Source organism: Callithrix jacchus, chromosome X (genome assembly GCF_049354715.1).
Source record: "Callithrix jacchus isolate 240 chromosome X, calJac240_pri, whole genome shotgun sequence".
Lineage (NCBI taxonomy): Eukaryota > Metazoa > Chordata > Mammalia > Primates > Cebidae > Callithrix > Callithrix jacchus.
In genome coordinates, this window is record NC_133524.1 from 63,774,364 (window position 1) to 63,790,296 (window position 15,933).

Genomic DNA, 15,933 nt, shown 5'->3' on the forward strand with positions numbered 1-15,933 from the left:
TTTATATCTGCATGGTCCGATTTTGGGTGTATATCTATTTAAAGTTGTTACATTCTTTTGCTGAAATGAACCTTTTATCTTTATATAGTGTCCTTCTTTGTCTCTTACAGTTTTTGTCTTCAAATCTATATTGTCCGATGTAAATATAGCTACTCCTACTCTTTTTGGATTTCCATTGGCATGGAATATTTTTTCTTATACTTTTATTTTCGGTCTCTGTGTGTCTTCATAGATGAGGTGTGTTTCTTTTTTATTTATTTATTTATTTTTTAATTGGATTATAGGTTTTGGGGTACATGAGCAGAGCATGCAAGACAGTTGCGTAGGTACACACATGGCAGTGTGCTTTGCTTTTCTTCTCCCCTTCACCCACATTTGGCATTTCTCCCCAGGCTATCCCTCCCCACCTCCCCCTCCCGCTGGCTTTCCCCTTTTCCCCCCAATAGACCCCAGTGTTTAGTACTCCCCTTTCTGTGTCCATGTGTTCTCATTTTTCATCACCCACCTATGAGTGAGAATATGCGGTGTTTCATTTTCTGTTCTTGTGTCAGTTTGCTGAGGATGATGTTTTCCAGATTCATCCATGTCCCTACAAACGACACGAACTCATCATTTCTGATTGCTGCATAATATTCCATGGTGTATATGTGCCACATTTTTCCAATCCAGTCTATTATCAATGGGCATTTGGGTTGATTCCAGGTCTTTGCTATTATAAACAGTGCTGCAATGAACATTCGTGTACATGTGTCCTTATAGTAGAACGATTTATAGTCTTTTGGATATATACCCAGTAATGGGATTGCTGGGTCAAATGGAATTTCTATTTCTAAGGCCTTGAGGAATCGCCACACTGTCTTCCACAATGGTTGAACTAATTGACACTCCCACCAACAGTGTAAAAGTGTTCCTTTTTCTCCACATCCTCTCCAGCATCTGTTGTCTCCAGATTTTTTAATGATCGCCATTCTAACTGGCGTGAGATGGTATCTCAATGTGGTTTTGATTTGCATCTCTCTGATGACCAGTGACGATGAGCATATTTTCATATGATTGTTGGCCTCATATATGTCTTCTTTCGTAAAGTATCTGTTCATATCCTTTGCCCACTTTTGAATGGGCTTGTTTGTTTTTTTCCTGTAAATCTGCTTGAGTTGTTTGTAAATTCTGGATATCAGCCCTTTGTCAGATGGGTAGACTGCGAAAATTTTTTCCCATTCTGTTGGTTGCTGATCCACTCTAGTGACTGTTTCTTTTGCCGTGCAGAAGCTGTGGAGTTTCATTAGGTCCCATTTGTCTATTTTGGCTTTTGTTGCCAATGCTCTTGGTGTTTTGTTCATGAAGTCCTTGCCTACTCCTATGTCCTGGATAGTTTTGCCTAGATTTCCTTCTAGGGTTTTTATGGTGCCAGGTCTTATGTTTAAGTCTTTAATCCATCTGGAGTTAATTTTAGTGTAAGGTGTCAGGAAGGGGTCCAGTTTCTGCTTTCTGCACATGGCTAGCCAGTTTTCCCAACACCATTTGTTAAACATTGAATCCTTGCCTTATTGCTTGTTTTTGTCAGGTTTATCAAAGATTGTATAGTTGTATGTACGTTGTGTTGCCTCCGGTGCCTCCGTTTTGTTCCATTGGTCTATATCTCTGTTTTGTACCAGTACCATGCTGTTTTGATTACTGTAGCCTTGTAGTATAGTTTGAAATCCTGTAGTGTGATGCCCCCCGCTGTGTTCTTTTTGCTTAGAATTGACTTGGCTATGCGGGCTCTCTTTTGGTTCCATATGAAGTTCATGGTGGTTTTTTCCAGTTCTGTGAAGAAAGTCAATGGGAGCTTGATGGGGATAGCATTGATTCTGTAAATTACTTTGGGCAGTATAGCCATTTTCACGATATTAATTCTTCCTAACCATGAACATGGAATGTTTCTCCATCTGTTTGTGTCCTCTCTGATTTCGTTGAGCAGTGGTTTGTAGTTCTCCTTGAAGAGGTCCCTTACGTTCCTTGTGAGTTGTATTCCGAGGTATTTTATTCTTTTTGTAGCAATTGCAAATGGCAGTTTGCTCTTGATTTGGCTTTCTTTAAGTCTGTTATTGGTGTAGACGAATGCTTGTGATTTTTGCACATTGATTTTATATCCTGAGACTTTGCTGAAGTTGTTTATCAGTTTCAGAAGTTTTTGGGCTGAGGCGATGGGGTCTTCTAGGTATACTATCATGTCGTCTGCAAATAGAGACAATTTGGCTTCCACCTTTCCTATTTGAATAGCCTTTATTTCTTTTTCTTGCCTGATTGTTCTGGCTAGAACTTCCAGTACTATATTGAATAGGAGTGGTGAGAGAGGGCATCCTTGTCTAGTACCAGATTTCAAAGGGAATGCTTCCAGTTTTTGCCCATTCAGTATGATATTGGCTGTTGGTTTGTCATAAATAGCTTTTATTACTTTGAGATACGTTCCATCGATACCGAGTTTATTGAGGGTTTTTAGCATAAAGGGCTGTTGAATTTTGTCAAATGCCTTCTCTGCGTCATTTGAGATAATCATGTGGTTTTTGTTTTTGGTTCTGTTTATGTGGTGAATTACATTGATAGACTTGCGTATGTTGAACCAGCCTTGCATCCCTGGGATGAATCCTACTTGATCATGATGAATAAGTTTTTTGATTTGCTGTTGCAATCAGCTTGCCAATATTTTATTGAAGATTTTTGCATCTATGTTCATCATGGATATTGGCCTGAAGTTTTCTTTTCTCGTTGAGTCTCTGCCGGGTTTTGGTATCAGGATGATGTTGGTCTCATAAAATGATTTGGGAAGGATTCCCTCTTTTTGTATTGTTTGAAATAGTTTTAGAAGGAATGGTACCAGCTCCTCCTTGTGTGTCTGGTAGAATTCGGCTGTGAACCCATCTGGACCTGGGCTTTTTTTGTGAGGTAGGCTCTTAATTGCTGCCTCAACTTCAGACCTTGTTATTGGTCTATTCATAGTTTCAGCTTCCTCCTGGTTTAGGCTTGGGAGGACACAGGAGTCCAGGAATTTATCCATTTCTTCCAGGTTTACTAGTTTATGTGCATAGAGTTGTTTGTAATATTCTCTGATAATGGTTTGGATTTCTGTGGAATCTGTGGTGATTTCCCCTTTATCATTTTTTATTGCATCTATTTGGTTGTTCTCTCTTTTCTTTTTAATCAATCTGGCTAGTGGTCTGTCTATTTTGTTGATCTTTTCAAAAAACCAGCTCTTGGATTTATTGATTTTTTGAAGGGTTTTTCGTGTCTCAATCTCCTTCATCTCAGCTCTGATCTTAGTAATTTCTTGTCTTCTGCTGGGTTTTGAGTTTTTTTGATCTTGCTCCTCTAGCTCTTTCAATTTTGACGATAGGGTGTCCATTTTGGATCTCTCCATTCTCCTCATATGGGCACTTATTGCTATATACTTTCCTCTAGAGACTGCTTTAAATGTGTCCCAGAGGTTCTGGCACGTTGTGTCTTCCTTCTCATTGGTTTCGAAGAACTTCTTTATTTCTGCCTTCATTTCGTTGTTTACCCAGTCAACATTCAAGAGCCAGTTGTTCAGTTTCCATGAAGCTGTGCGGTTCTGGGTCGGTTTCTGAATTCTGAGTTCTAACTTGATTGCACTATGGTCTAAGAGGCTGTTTGTTATGATTTCAGTTGTTTTGCATTTGTTGAGCAGTGCTTTACTTCCAATTATGTGGTCAATTTTAGAGTAGGTGTGATGTGGTGCTGAGAAGAATGTGTATTCCGTGGATTTGGGGTGGAGAGTTCTGTAAATGTCCACCAGGATTGCTTGCTTCAGGTCTGAGTTCAAGCCCTGGGTATCCTTGTTGATTTTCTGTCTGGTTGATCTGTCTAGTATTGACAGTGGAGTGTTAAAGTCTCCCACTATTATTGTGTGGGAGTCTAAGTCCTTCTGTAAGTCATTAAGAACTTGCCTTATGTATCTGGGTGCTCCTGTGTTGGGTCCATATATGTTTAGGATCGTTAGCTCTTCTTGTTGTATCGATCCTTTTACCATTATGTAATGGCCTTCTTTGTCTCTTTTGATCTTTGTTGCTTTAAAGTCTATTTTATCAGAGATGAGAATTGCAACTCCTGCTTTTTTTTGCTTTCCATTAGCTTGGTAAATCTTCCTCCATCCCTTTATTTTGAGCCTTTTTGTATCCTTGCATGTGAGATGGGTTTCCTGGATACAGCACACTGATGGGTTTTGGATTTTTATCCAATTTTCCAGTCTGTGTCTTTTGATTGGTGCATTTAGTCCATTTACATTTAGGGTTAATATTGTTATGTGTGAATTTGATACTGCCATTTTGATTCTAAGTGGCTGTTTTGCCTGTTAGTTGTTTTAGATTCTTCATTATGTTGAAGCTCTTTAGCATTCAGTGTGATTTTGGACTGGCTGGTACTGATTGATCCTTTCTATGTGTAGTGCCTCTTTTAGGAGGTCTTGTAAAGCAGGCCTGGTGGTGACAAAATCTCTGAGTACTTGCTTGTTCGCAAAGGATTTTATTCTTCCTTCACTTCTGAAGCTCAGTTTGGCTGGATATGAAATTCTGGGTTGAAAGTTCTTTTCTTTAAGAATGTTGAATATTGGCCCCCACTCTCTTCTGGCTTGTAGTGTTTCTGCCGAGAGATCTGCTGTGAGTCTGATGGGCTTCCCTTTGTGGGTGACCTGACCTTTCTCTCTGGCTGCCCTTAGTATTCTCTCCTTTATTTCAACCCTGTTGAATCTGACGATTATGTGCCTTGGGGTTGCTCTCCTTGCGGAATATCTTTGTGGTGTTCTCTGTATTTCCTGCAATTGAGTGTTGGCTTGCCTTGCTAGGTGGGGGAAATTTTCCTGGATGATGTCCTGAAGAGTATTTTCCAGCTTGGATTCATTCTCTTCATCCCCTTCTGGTACACCTATCAAACGTAGGTTAGGTCTTTTCACATAGTCCCACATTTCTTGGAGACTTTGTTCATTCTTTTTTGCGCTTTTTTCTCTGATCTTGGTTTCTCGTTTTATTTCATTGAGTTGGTCTTCGACTTCGGATATTCTTTCTTCTGCTTGGTCAATTCGGCTATTGAAACTTGCATTTGCTTTGCGAAGTTCTCGTATTATGTTTTTCAGCTCCTTTAATTCATTCATATTCCTCTCTAAGGTATCCATTCTTGTTATCATTTCCTCGAATCTTTTTTCAAATCTTTTTTCAAGGTTCTTAGTTTCTTTGCATTGATTTAATACATGATCTTTTAGCTCACAAAAGTTTCTCATTATCCATCTTCTGAAGTCTAATTCCGTCATTTCGTCACAGTCATTCTCCGTCCAGCTTTGTTCCCTTGCTGGTGAGGAGTTTTGGTCCTTTCTAGGAGGCGATGTGTTCTGGTTTCGGGTGTTTTACTCCTTTTTGCGCTGGTTTCTTCCCATATTTGTGGATTTGTCCGCTGGTCGTCTGCGTAGTTGCTGACTTTTCGTTTGGGTCTCTGAGTGGACACCCAGAATGTTGATGATGAAGTATTTCTGTTGCTTGGTTTTCCTTCTACCAGTCTAGCCCCTTCGCTGTACGACTGTTGAGGTCCGCTCCAGACCCTGCTTGTCTGGGGTGCACCTCTAGTAGCCGTGGCACAGCGAGGGATGCTACCAGTTTCTTTTTCTGCTCTCTTTGTCCCAGGATGATGCCTGCCTAATGACAGTCTTTTGGATATAGAGGGGTCAGGGAGCTGCTTGAGGAGACAGTTTGTACTTTATAGGGGTTTAATTGCTGAGCTGTGCACTCTGTTGTTCATTCAGGGCTGTTAGGCTGCTATGTTTGATTCTGCTGCAACACAGCTCATTAAACAACCCTTTTTTTTTCCTCAAATGCTCTGTGTTGAGGGGTTTGGGCTTTATTTTTGGATGTCCGATCAGGTGTCCTGCCCAGCTCGAAGGCAGACTAGCCACTGTTTGGCTGCCGAGGCTCCGCCCTGCTGTTGTGTGATTCGCGCTGTTCCTTCCGGCTCTGCTGTGGTCTCCGCCACGCCCTGCGGCGGAGTCTCTTCGTTGTAGCGTGTTGCCTCAGCAAAGGCAGGCTGCGTCAGCAGTGGGCGTGTATCTCAGTAGGGACGGGTTGCCTCGGCAACGGCTGGCTGCGTCAGCAGTGGGCGTGTATCTCAATTGGGGCGGGTTGCCTCGGCAACGGCTGGCTGCCTCAGCAGTGGGCGTGTATATCAGTTGGGGCAGGTTGCCTCCGTAGTGGTGGATGCCCCTCCCCCACAGAGCGTCTCAGACCGTCTGCCCGGGATAGTTTGAAATCGCGGTTTTGTTCGTCCCACTGGGTATCCCAAACGATCTGTCCCTGCAATCCCCTGGGCTGGGCTACTGTGCAAGTCTCGTTCAGTCTCAAGTCCAGCCCTCTCAAGTCTCAGGTTGCCGGTTCAACAAGGCACCCGGACAAGCGCGCCCTGTGGGGATTGCTGGGTAGGGCCGGCCGCCGCCGCCCCGGCTGCCAGCTTCGCCAGGCAGACCTACTGCCTGGCGTCCCGTGTCTTTTTATACTTGGGAGTTTCCCCGTTCTGTGGGCAACAAAGATCAGTCTGGAAATGCAGCACTGACTCACCGTTTGCGAATTCAACGCGGGCTTTAATCCTGGGTTGTTCTCACAGCGCCATCTTGAGTCCCCTCTCTCCGAGGTGTGTTTCTTGTGGGATTTTTATTTTTCACTGATTGAACCAGTTTATCAATATGTCTTGTTTTTTCAACTGTTAAGCCAATCTATGCCTTTTGAATGGAAAGCTTAGTCCATTTACATTCAATGTTATAATATATATGAAATAACTCACTCCCATCATTTTGTTGTTTGTTTGCTGGTAGTTTTACAGTATTTTCTTCCTTCTTTCTTTTCTTCTTTTATCCTACAGTGAAGGTAATTTTCTCTGGTGATGTGATTTAGTTTCTTGCTTTTTATTGAGATGTGGTATTCGCGCCAAGGGCTCGAGACAGCTAGTTGACTCGCCCCAGTTTGGCTGCTGGACCTGTCTGCATTTCCGCACCATGAGGGCTGTTGAGTGAGACAAAGGGCTGTGAGCTCACTCACTAAAAGCAACAACAGAATGCAAAGCAAAGGCCTGCAGTTTATGAGGACATTGTGCTGTCTGCTTCCATGTCCCCTTTCAGTCTCTGTGTATGCAATAAACTTGCTGCAATTGAGATGCCTAAGTGGAGCAGAGACCTCTGCCCATATTTTCCCTGGAGCCAAGCCTTTGTTTTAGCTCCTGGTGAAAAACAGGTTTAACCAGCCACCTTAAGGGTGCCATTGTATCTTTGAAATGTAAAATCTTTGAAATGTAAACTACTATCACTAGCCCGCTTAAACTGCTTTCTGAGCGGATATCACAAGCCCCTGATAACTATTTTTTATGGAGTTTCTATTTCCTTTCTGTTTACCCCTTCTTTTTTTTTCTACTGGGATAAAGTAAATGTAAACAAGAAAAAAGGTATAAAAGCTGTAACCCACTAGAATAAATTTGCTGCGTTTTGACAATAATCTTCACGCAGCCCTCCAGACTCTACTTTTCTATATTCTTTCTTTTCCACGCACTCTCTCTCTCAAGTTGAACGAGACATCTACGTTGGCGGTCTTGGGGACTCCCACAGGTCGGTAGTCCCCTGGCAGACGTGCCGGACCCCGACATCTGGGTATCAATAGTGTGTTTTTTTATTTGAAAGTTACCACAAGGGTCACAAATATTATCTTATAACACATTATTTTAACCTGATAACAAGTTAACACTATTTATATAATCAAATAAACAAGCAAAAAGAGAATTGATAAAAACTCGTCTTAACTTCTTCCCATTAATTTTTAACTTTTCAATATTTGTATAATATTTATCTTATTGCACTATGTCTTCAAAAGCTGTTGTGGTTATTGTTTTCATTTGTTCATCATTTAATCTTTCTACTTAGAATAAGAATCTGGAGAACATCATTCTCAGCAAACTGACACAAGAACAGAAAATGAAACACCGCATATTCTCACTCATAGGCGGGTGATGAAAAATGAGAACACATGGACACAGGGAGGGGAGTACTAAACACTGGGGTCTATTGGGGGGAAAAGGGGAGGGCCAGCGGGAGGGGGCGGTGGGGAGGGATAGCCTGGGGAGAAATGCCAAATGTGGGTGAAGGGGAGAAAGGAAGCAAAACACACTGCCATGTGTGTACCTATGCAACTGTCTTGCATGTTCTGCACTGTACCCTTAAACCTAAAATGCAATAAAAAATTTAAAAAAAAGAATAAGATTAGTTTATACACTACTATACAATGTTATAATAAGTGTGTTTTTCTGTGTATGTACTGTTGTTAAGTAAGTTTGGTACCTTCAGGTGATTATTTACTGGTCATTAGTGTCCTTTCCTTTCTGATTTAATTACTCCCTTTAGAGTTTCTTATAGGACAGATCTGGTCTTAGCAAAATCCCTCAACTTGTGCTTGTCTGAGACAGGTTTTTTTCACCTTTAAATTCAGAGAATATTTCCACTTGTTATTCTATGTTAGGTTACATGTTTTCTTTTCTTTCTTTGGCACTTCAAATATGTCCTGCCACTGTCTCCTGATCTGCAAGGTTTCCATGGAAAATTCTGTTGCCTGCTGTATTTGAGCTCCATTGTATGCTATTTGTTTCTTTTCTCTTGTTGACTTTAGAAACTTTCTTTATCTTTAATTTTTGGGAGTTTGATTATTAAATGCCTTGAAGTAGTCTTCTTTGGGTTAAATTTGCTTGGTATTCTATAACCTTCTTCTACTTGAATATTAATATCATTCCCTAGGTTTGGGAAGTTCTCTGTTACTAAGCTTTTGAATAAACTTTCTACACCTATCTCTTTCCCTACTTTCTCTTTAAGGCCAGTAACTCTTAGATTTGCCCTTTTGAATATATTTTACGGATTCTGTAGGCATATTCTACCTTTTTATTATTTTCTTTTTTGTGTCTTCTGAGTATTTTCAAATAGCCTGTCTTCATGCTCACTAAATCTTTCTTTTTCTTGATCAATTCTGCCATGAAAGGACTCTGATACTTTTTTTGGTATGCCACTTACTTTGTTCAGGTGCAGAATTCCTGCTTAATTCTTTTTAATTAGTTTAATATCTTTCTTAAATTTATCTTATAGAATTCTGAATTCCTCCTCTGTGTTACATTGAGTTTCTTTGAGTCTCTGCAATGCAGCTATTTTGAATTCTCTATGTAAAGAGTCCTATATCTTTGTTTCTCCAGGATTGGTCCCTGGTGCCTTACTTAGCTCATTTGGTAAGGTTATGTTTTCCTGGATAGTGTTGATGCTGGTAGATGTTCTCTGGTGTCTGGGCATTGAACAGTTAGGAATTTATTGTAGTCTTCACTGCCTGGGGGTTTTGTAGCCGTATTTCTTGGGAAGATTTTTCAGGTGTTTGAAAGAACTTTGATGTTGTGATCTAAACAGTATCTGCTTTAGAGGGTACCCCAAGAAAGTTCTGGGAGAATTCTCTGGATTATCAGGCAGAGACTGTTTTCCCCCTCCTTTACTTTCCTTCAATTATACATAATCTATTTCTGTTCTGAGTCACTTAAAGCTGGGGTGGAGTGATACAAACAGCCCTGTGGCCACCACCTCTATGACTGCACTGGGTTAGACCTGAAGCCAGTGCAGCACTGTGTCTTGCCCAAGGCCTGCTATGACCATTTCCTGGCTACTGCCTGTGTTCCCTCAGTTCCCTGGTTCTCTACCACCCTATGACTCTACTGGTGCATAAGGTGCAAAACAAAGTCCCTTTTATATTTCCCTCTGTTTTTCTCAAACAGAAGGAGTTTCCCCCCATAGCCACAAAAGCTAGTAATGTGTTGAGTCCCTCCTGAAGCCAGAAAATCTCAGAGGCTCATGCAAGACCCTGGATGAAGAACCTGGATATCACTTCTGAGTATTTAATTCTGAAGGGTTCTTCAGTTAGCAGGTGATAAATCCTGGCACGACTGAGCCATTTTATTCAAGGAAATGGGTCTCCTTCTGGCCCAAGGGATGTCTAAAAATATCATGGAGTTACATTTTGGAACAGGTATCTCATGACTCTGACCAGTGCCCTATCCTGCTGTGGCTGAGCTGGTATTCTAGATGCAAGACAAAGTCCTCTGCACTTTTCCTTTTCCTCTCCTCAAGAAGATTGAAGGAGTCTCTTTTGGAACTATGAGCTGTGAAGCCTGGGGTTTGGGATAGGTGATGCCAGCACTCTCTTGACTGCCCCAGCTAGTGTCTCAGTATGTTGCATGCCCCCTCAGTCCACTGCCTCTGTGCCTACTTCAGCACTGTCTCCTCCCACATTCTGGACATTCTATACTTATTAATAATACAGCCTAAGGTGGTGCTAACATTTGGAGCACCCCATCATTCTCTTCACTCACAAGGTCCTGCAAACATCTACCCCTTCCTTTAAGTATTTTTTTAACTTTGTAGCCTGAGTTTCCTCTTATGTAAATATGTTATGACAAGATGAATAAGGACCCCCAAGATGTCCACATCCTTATTCCCTGGACCAGTTAACATGTTATCTTATGTGGCAAAAAGCACTTTATAAATGTGATTAATTTAAGAATCTTGAATTGGGAAGATTTTCCTGGAATGTCTGGATGGCCTCAATGCAATCACTATGGTTCTTATAAGAGAGAGATAAGAATGTCTGAGTGAGATAAATATTTGAGGATTCCATGCTGCTGGCTTTGAAGATGAAGGAAAGGGGCCATCAGCTAAGAAATGCAGATGACCTCTTGAAGCTGGAAAATAAAAGAAATAGATTCACCCCTAGAACCTTCAGAAAATAACTGAACCCTACCAACACTTTGATTTTAGTCCAGTGAGATCTCTGTTGGACTTCTGGCCTCTAGAACAACATTATTGCTTGTTTTATTATTTACTAAGTTAATAATTATTTTCTATAGCAGCAAGACACAACTAATACAAATAACACTTTTTTAGAAATTTTAAAATGACAGCGTATTCTAGAATGGAAGACTAGAGCATATAGTCTGACCAGTGAGGTCACAAAGGTTCAGAAAGGAAAACATACTTATCCAGAATCACATAGCAAGTTATGGATAGGCCTGGGACTAGAATCTAGGTTTCTTGCCTTTGGGGGTAGGGTGATTTTCCTCACCTGTTAGCTGCCTCTCATAGAATAAGATATAACTTAAAGGCCCTTAGAGAAAGTCCTGGGGTTGAGATGCCAAAACATTCAGAGAATTAAACTGTGGTAAAAAACAGGGAAAGAAGTAGTCTGACATACCAGAATGAGTCAGCTTCAGAGCCAAACCTGTGATCCAAGTCTCTATATCCTTGTGTCTCTCCATTGCACCACATTGTGTGTTGCCTGTCTTGGGTTCAAGCCTGTGTCTTATTTTCTTTAACCATGTGCAGTTATTTTTCTCCTTTAACTTCTAGTTCTAAAATAGTGACAGGAGTTAAGAAGGAGTGAGGGTAAGAATCCCTCATCTGGTTTCTGTTCCAGCATAGCTTTTCATGGTGGCGGAACACTTGACACTTGAAAACATTTCACTTTTCAGCAAACCTTTGTAAAGGCCTATTTTGTGTTGGTTTTGTTTAATAGGAAAATTTATGAAAATTAAATTCCAAGGTTTTCTTTAGCACATTTTGCCTGTAGGGAATTAATACAAATTAGTTTGCTATTTGCTCTTTTTCCTTTTCCTTCTTTCTTTCTTTCTTTTATTTTTTACTTTAGGTGAATACCATATCTGACATTTCTCCCCATGTTATCCCGCCCCACCCTTTCTACCCTCCCCACCCCCCGCTGTCTCTCCCCTACCCCCCAACTGCCCCCAGTGTGTGATGCTCCTCTCCCTAAGTCCACCTGTTCCCATTGTTCAACACCGACCTATGAGTGACAACATGCAGTGTTTGGCTTTCTGTTCTTGTGTCAGTTTGCTGAGAACGATGGTTTCCAGATTCATCCAAGTCCCTACAAAGGACACGAACTTAACGTTTTTTATGGCTGCATAGTATTCCATGCTGCATATGTACCACATTTTCTTTGTCCAGTCTATCATTGATGGGCATTTGGGTTGGTTCCAGGTCTTTGCTATTATACACAGGGCTGCAATGAACATACTTGTGCATGTGTCTTTATAGTAGAATGATTTATAGTTCTTTGGGTATATACTCAGTAATGGGATTACTGGGTCAAAAGGAATTTTTAATTTTAGATCCTTGAGAAATCATCACACTGTCTTCCACAATGATTGAAGTAACTTACACTCCCACCAACTGTGGGAGTTAGTTCAACATTTCTCCACATCCTCTCCAGCATCTGTTGTCTTCAATTTTTTTAATGATCGACATTGTAACTGGCTTGAGATGGTATCTCAATGTGGTTTTGATCTGCATTTTTCTAATGACCAGTGATGATGAGCATTTTTTCATATGTTTGTTGGCCTCATATATGTCTTCTTTTGAAAAGTGTCTTCTCATAACCTTCTCCCACTTTTGAATGGGGTTGGTTGTTTTTTTCTTGTACATTTCTTTTAGTTCTTTGTAGATTCTGGATATTAGCCTTTTGTCAGATGGGTAGACTGCAAAAAACTTTCCCTTTCTGTTGGTTGCTGGCTCACTCTAATGACGATTTCTTTTGCTGTACAGAAGCTCTGAATTTCAATTACATCCCAGTTGTCTATTTTGGCTTTTATTGTCATTGCTTTTGGTGTTTTAGTCATGAAGTCCTTGCCTAGGCCTATGTTCTGGATGGTTTTGCCTATGTTTTCTTCTAGTGTTTTTATGGTGTTAGGTCTTATGTTTAAATATTTAATACATCTGGAGTTAATTTTAGTGTAAGGAGACAGGTAGGGGTCCAGTTTCTGCTTTTTGCACATTGCTAGCCAGTTTTTTCAACATCATTTATTAAACAGGGAATCCTTCACCCATTGCTTGTTTTTGTCAGGTTTGTCGAAGATCAGGTGGCTGTAGATGTGCAGTGTTGCTTCCTGGGCCTCTGTTCTGTTTCATTGGTCTAGGTGTCTGTTTTGGTATAAATACCATGCTGTTTTGATTACTGTGGATTGTAGTATAGTTTGAAGTCCAGCAGTATGATGCCTCTGGCTTTGTTCTTTTTGCTTAGGATTGTCTTGCCTATGTGGGCTTTCTTGTGGTTCCATATGAAGTTTAAAGTGCTTTTTTTCCCAGTTCTGTGAAGGTCATTGAGAGCTTGATGAGGATAGCATTGACTATATAAATTACTCTGGGCACTATGGCCATTTTCACAATATTAACTTTTCCAACCATGAGCATGGAATGTTTTTCTATTGGTTTGTGTCCTCTATTATTTTGTTGAGCAGTGGTTTGTAGTTCTCCTTGAAGAGGACCTTTACTTCCTTTGTTAGTTGTATTCCTAGGTATTTTATTCTCTTTGTAGCAGTTGTGAATGGGAGTTTGCTCTTGATTTGGCTCTCTGTTTGTCTGTTTTTGGTGTATAGGAATGCTTGTGATTTCTGCCATTGATTTTGTATCCTGAGACTTTGCTGAAGTTGCTTATCAGTTTGAGAAAATTTTGGGCTGGAGTCTTCTAGATATGCAGTCATGTCATCTGCAAATAGAGACAGTTTGACTTCCTTCTTTCCTAATTGAATACCCTTTATTTCTTCTTGCTTGATTGCTCTGGCTATAAAATACTGTATTGAATAGGAGTGGTGAGAGAGGGCATGCTTCCAGTTTTTGCCCATTCACTGTGATCTTGGCTGTGGGTTTGTCATAAATAGCTTTTATTATTTTGAGATATGTTCCATCTATACATAATTTAATGAGAGTTTTTAGCATAAAGGGCCGTTGAATTTTGTGGAAGGCCTTCTCCACATCAATTGAGATAATCATGTGGTTTTTGTCTTTGTTTCTGTTTAGGTGGTGGATTACATTTATAGGCTTGCATTGAACCAGCCTTGCATACCTCGTATGAAGCTTACTTGATCGTGATGGATAAGCTTTTTGATGTGCTATTGCAATCAATTTGCCAGTATTTTATTGAAGATTTTTGCATCTGTGTTCATCATGGATATTGGCCTGAAGTTTACTTTTTTTGTTGAGTCTCTGCTGCGTTTTGGTATCAGGATGATGTTGGTCTCATAAAATGATTTGGGAAGGGTTACTTCTTTTTGTATTGTTTGGAATCGTTTCAGAAGGAATGGTAGCAACTTCTTTTTGTATGTCTGGGAGAATTCGGCTGTGAACCCATCTGGACCTGGGCTTTTTCTGTGTGGTAGGCTCTTAATTGCTGCCTCAACTTCAGCCCTTGTTCTTGGTCTATTCAAGGTTTTAACTTTGTCCTGGTTTAGGCTTGGGAGGGTGCAAGTTGTCCAGAAATTTATCAATTTCTTCCAGGTTTACCGGTTTATGTGCATAGAGTTGTGTATATTAATCTCTGATGGCAGTTTGTATTTCTGTGGGATAGATGGTGATATCAACTTTATCATTTTTTATTGCATTTATTTAATTCTTCTCCCTTTTCTTTTTTATTAATCTGGCTAGTGGCCTGTCTATTCTGTTGATCTTTTCAAAAAACAAGCTCCTCGATTTATTGATTCTTTGAAGGGATTTTTGTGTCTCTATCTCCTTCAGTTCTGCTCTGATCTTAGTTATTTCTTGTCTTCTGCGAGCTTTTGAGTTTTGATCTTGCTCCTCTAGCTCTTTCAATTTTGATGATGGGGTGTCGATTTTAGATCTTTTCTGACTTCTCATGTGGGCATTTATTCCTATAAATTTCCCTCTAGACACTGACTGCTTTAAATGTGTCCCAGAGATTCTGATACATTGTGTCTTAGTTTTCATTGGTTTCAAAGTAAATCTTTATTTCTGACTTCATTCCATTGTTTATCCAGTCAACATTCAGGAGCCAATTGTTCAGTTTCCATGAAGCTGTGTGATTCTGAGTTAGTTTCTTAGTTCCGAGTTCTAATTTGATTGACCTGTAGTCTGAGAGACTGTTATAATTTCTGTTCTTTTGCATTTGTTGAGGAGTAATTTATTTCCAGTTATGTCATCAATTTTAGAGTAGGTGCAATGCAGTGATGAGAAGAATGTCTATTCTGAGGATATGGGGTGGAGAGTTCTGTAGATATTTATTAGGTCCATTTGGTTTAGATCTGAGTTCAAGTCCTGGATATTTTTGTTAATTTTCTATCTCATTTATCTGTCTAATATTGTCAGTGGAGTGTTAAAGTCTGCCACTATTATTACATGGGAGTCTAAGTCTCTTTGTAGGTCATTAAGATCTTGCTTTATGTACTTGGGTGCTCCTATATTGGGTGTGTATATATTTAGGATCATTAGCTCTTCTTGATGCATTGATTCTTTTATCATTATGTAATGCCCTTCTTTGTCTCTTTTGATTTTTGTTTGTTTAAAGTCCATTTTATCATAGACTAGGATTGCAACTCCTGCTTTTTCACTCTCCACTTGCTTGATAAATCTTCCTCCATCCCTTTATTTTGAGCCTGTGTGTGTCCTTGCATGTCAGATGGGTTTCCTGAATACAGTACACTTATGGGTCTTGACTTTTTATCCAATTTGCCAGTCTGTGTCTTTTGATTGGGGCATTTAACCCATTTCATTTAAGGTTAATATTGTTATTTGTGAATGTGATCATACCATTTTGATGTTAACTTTATTGAATATTTTGCCCATTGGTTTTTTCTTTTTTCATTGCGTTGATGGTCTTTACCATTTTGTATGTTTTTGGAGTGGCTGGTGCTGGTTGTACCTTTCTTTGTTTAGTACTTCTTTCAGTAGCTCTTGTAAGGCAGGCCTGGTGGTGACAAAATCTCTCAGCAATTGTTTGTTTATAAAGGATTTTATTTCTCTTTCACTTATGAAGATTAGTGTGTCTGGATATGAAATTCTAGGTTGAAAGTTCTTTTTTTTAAGGATTTTCAAAA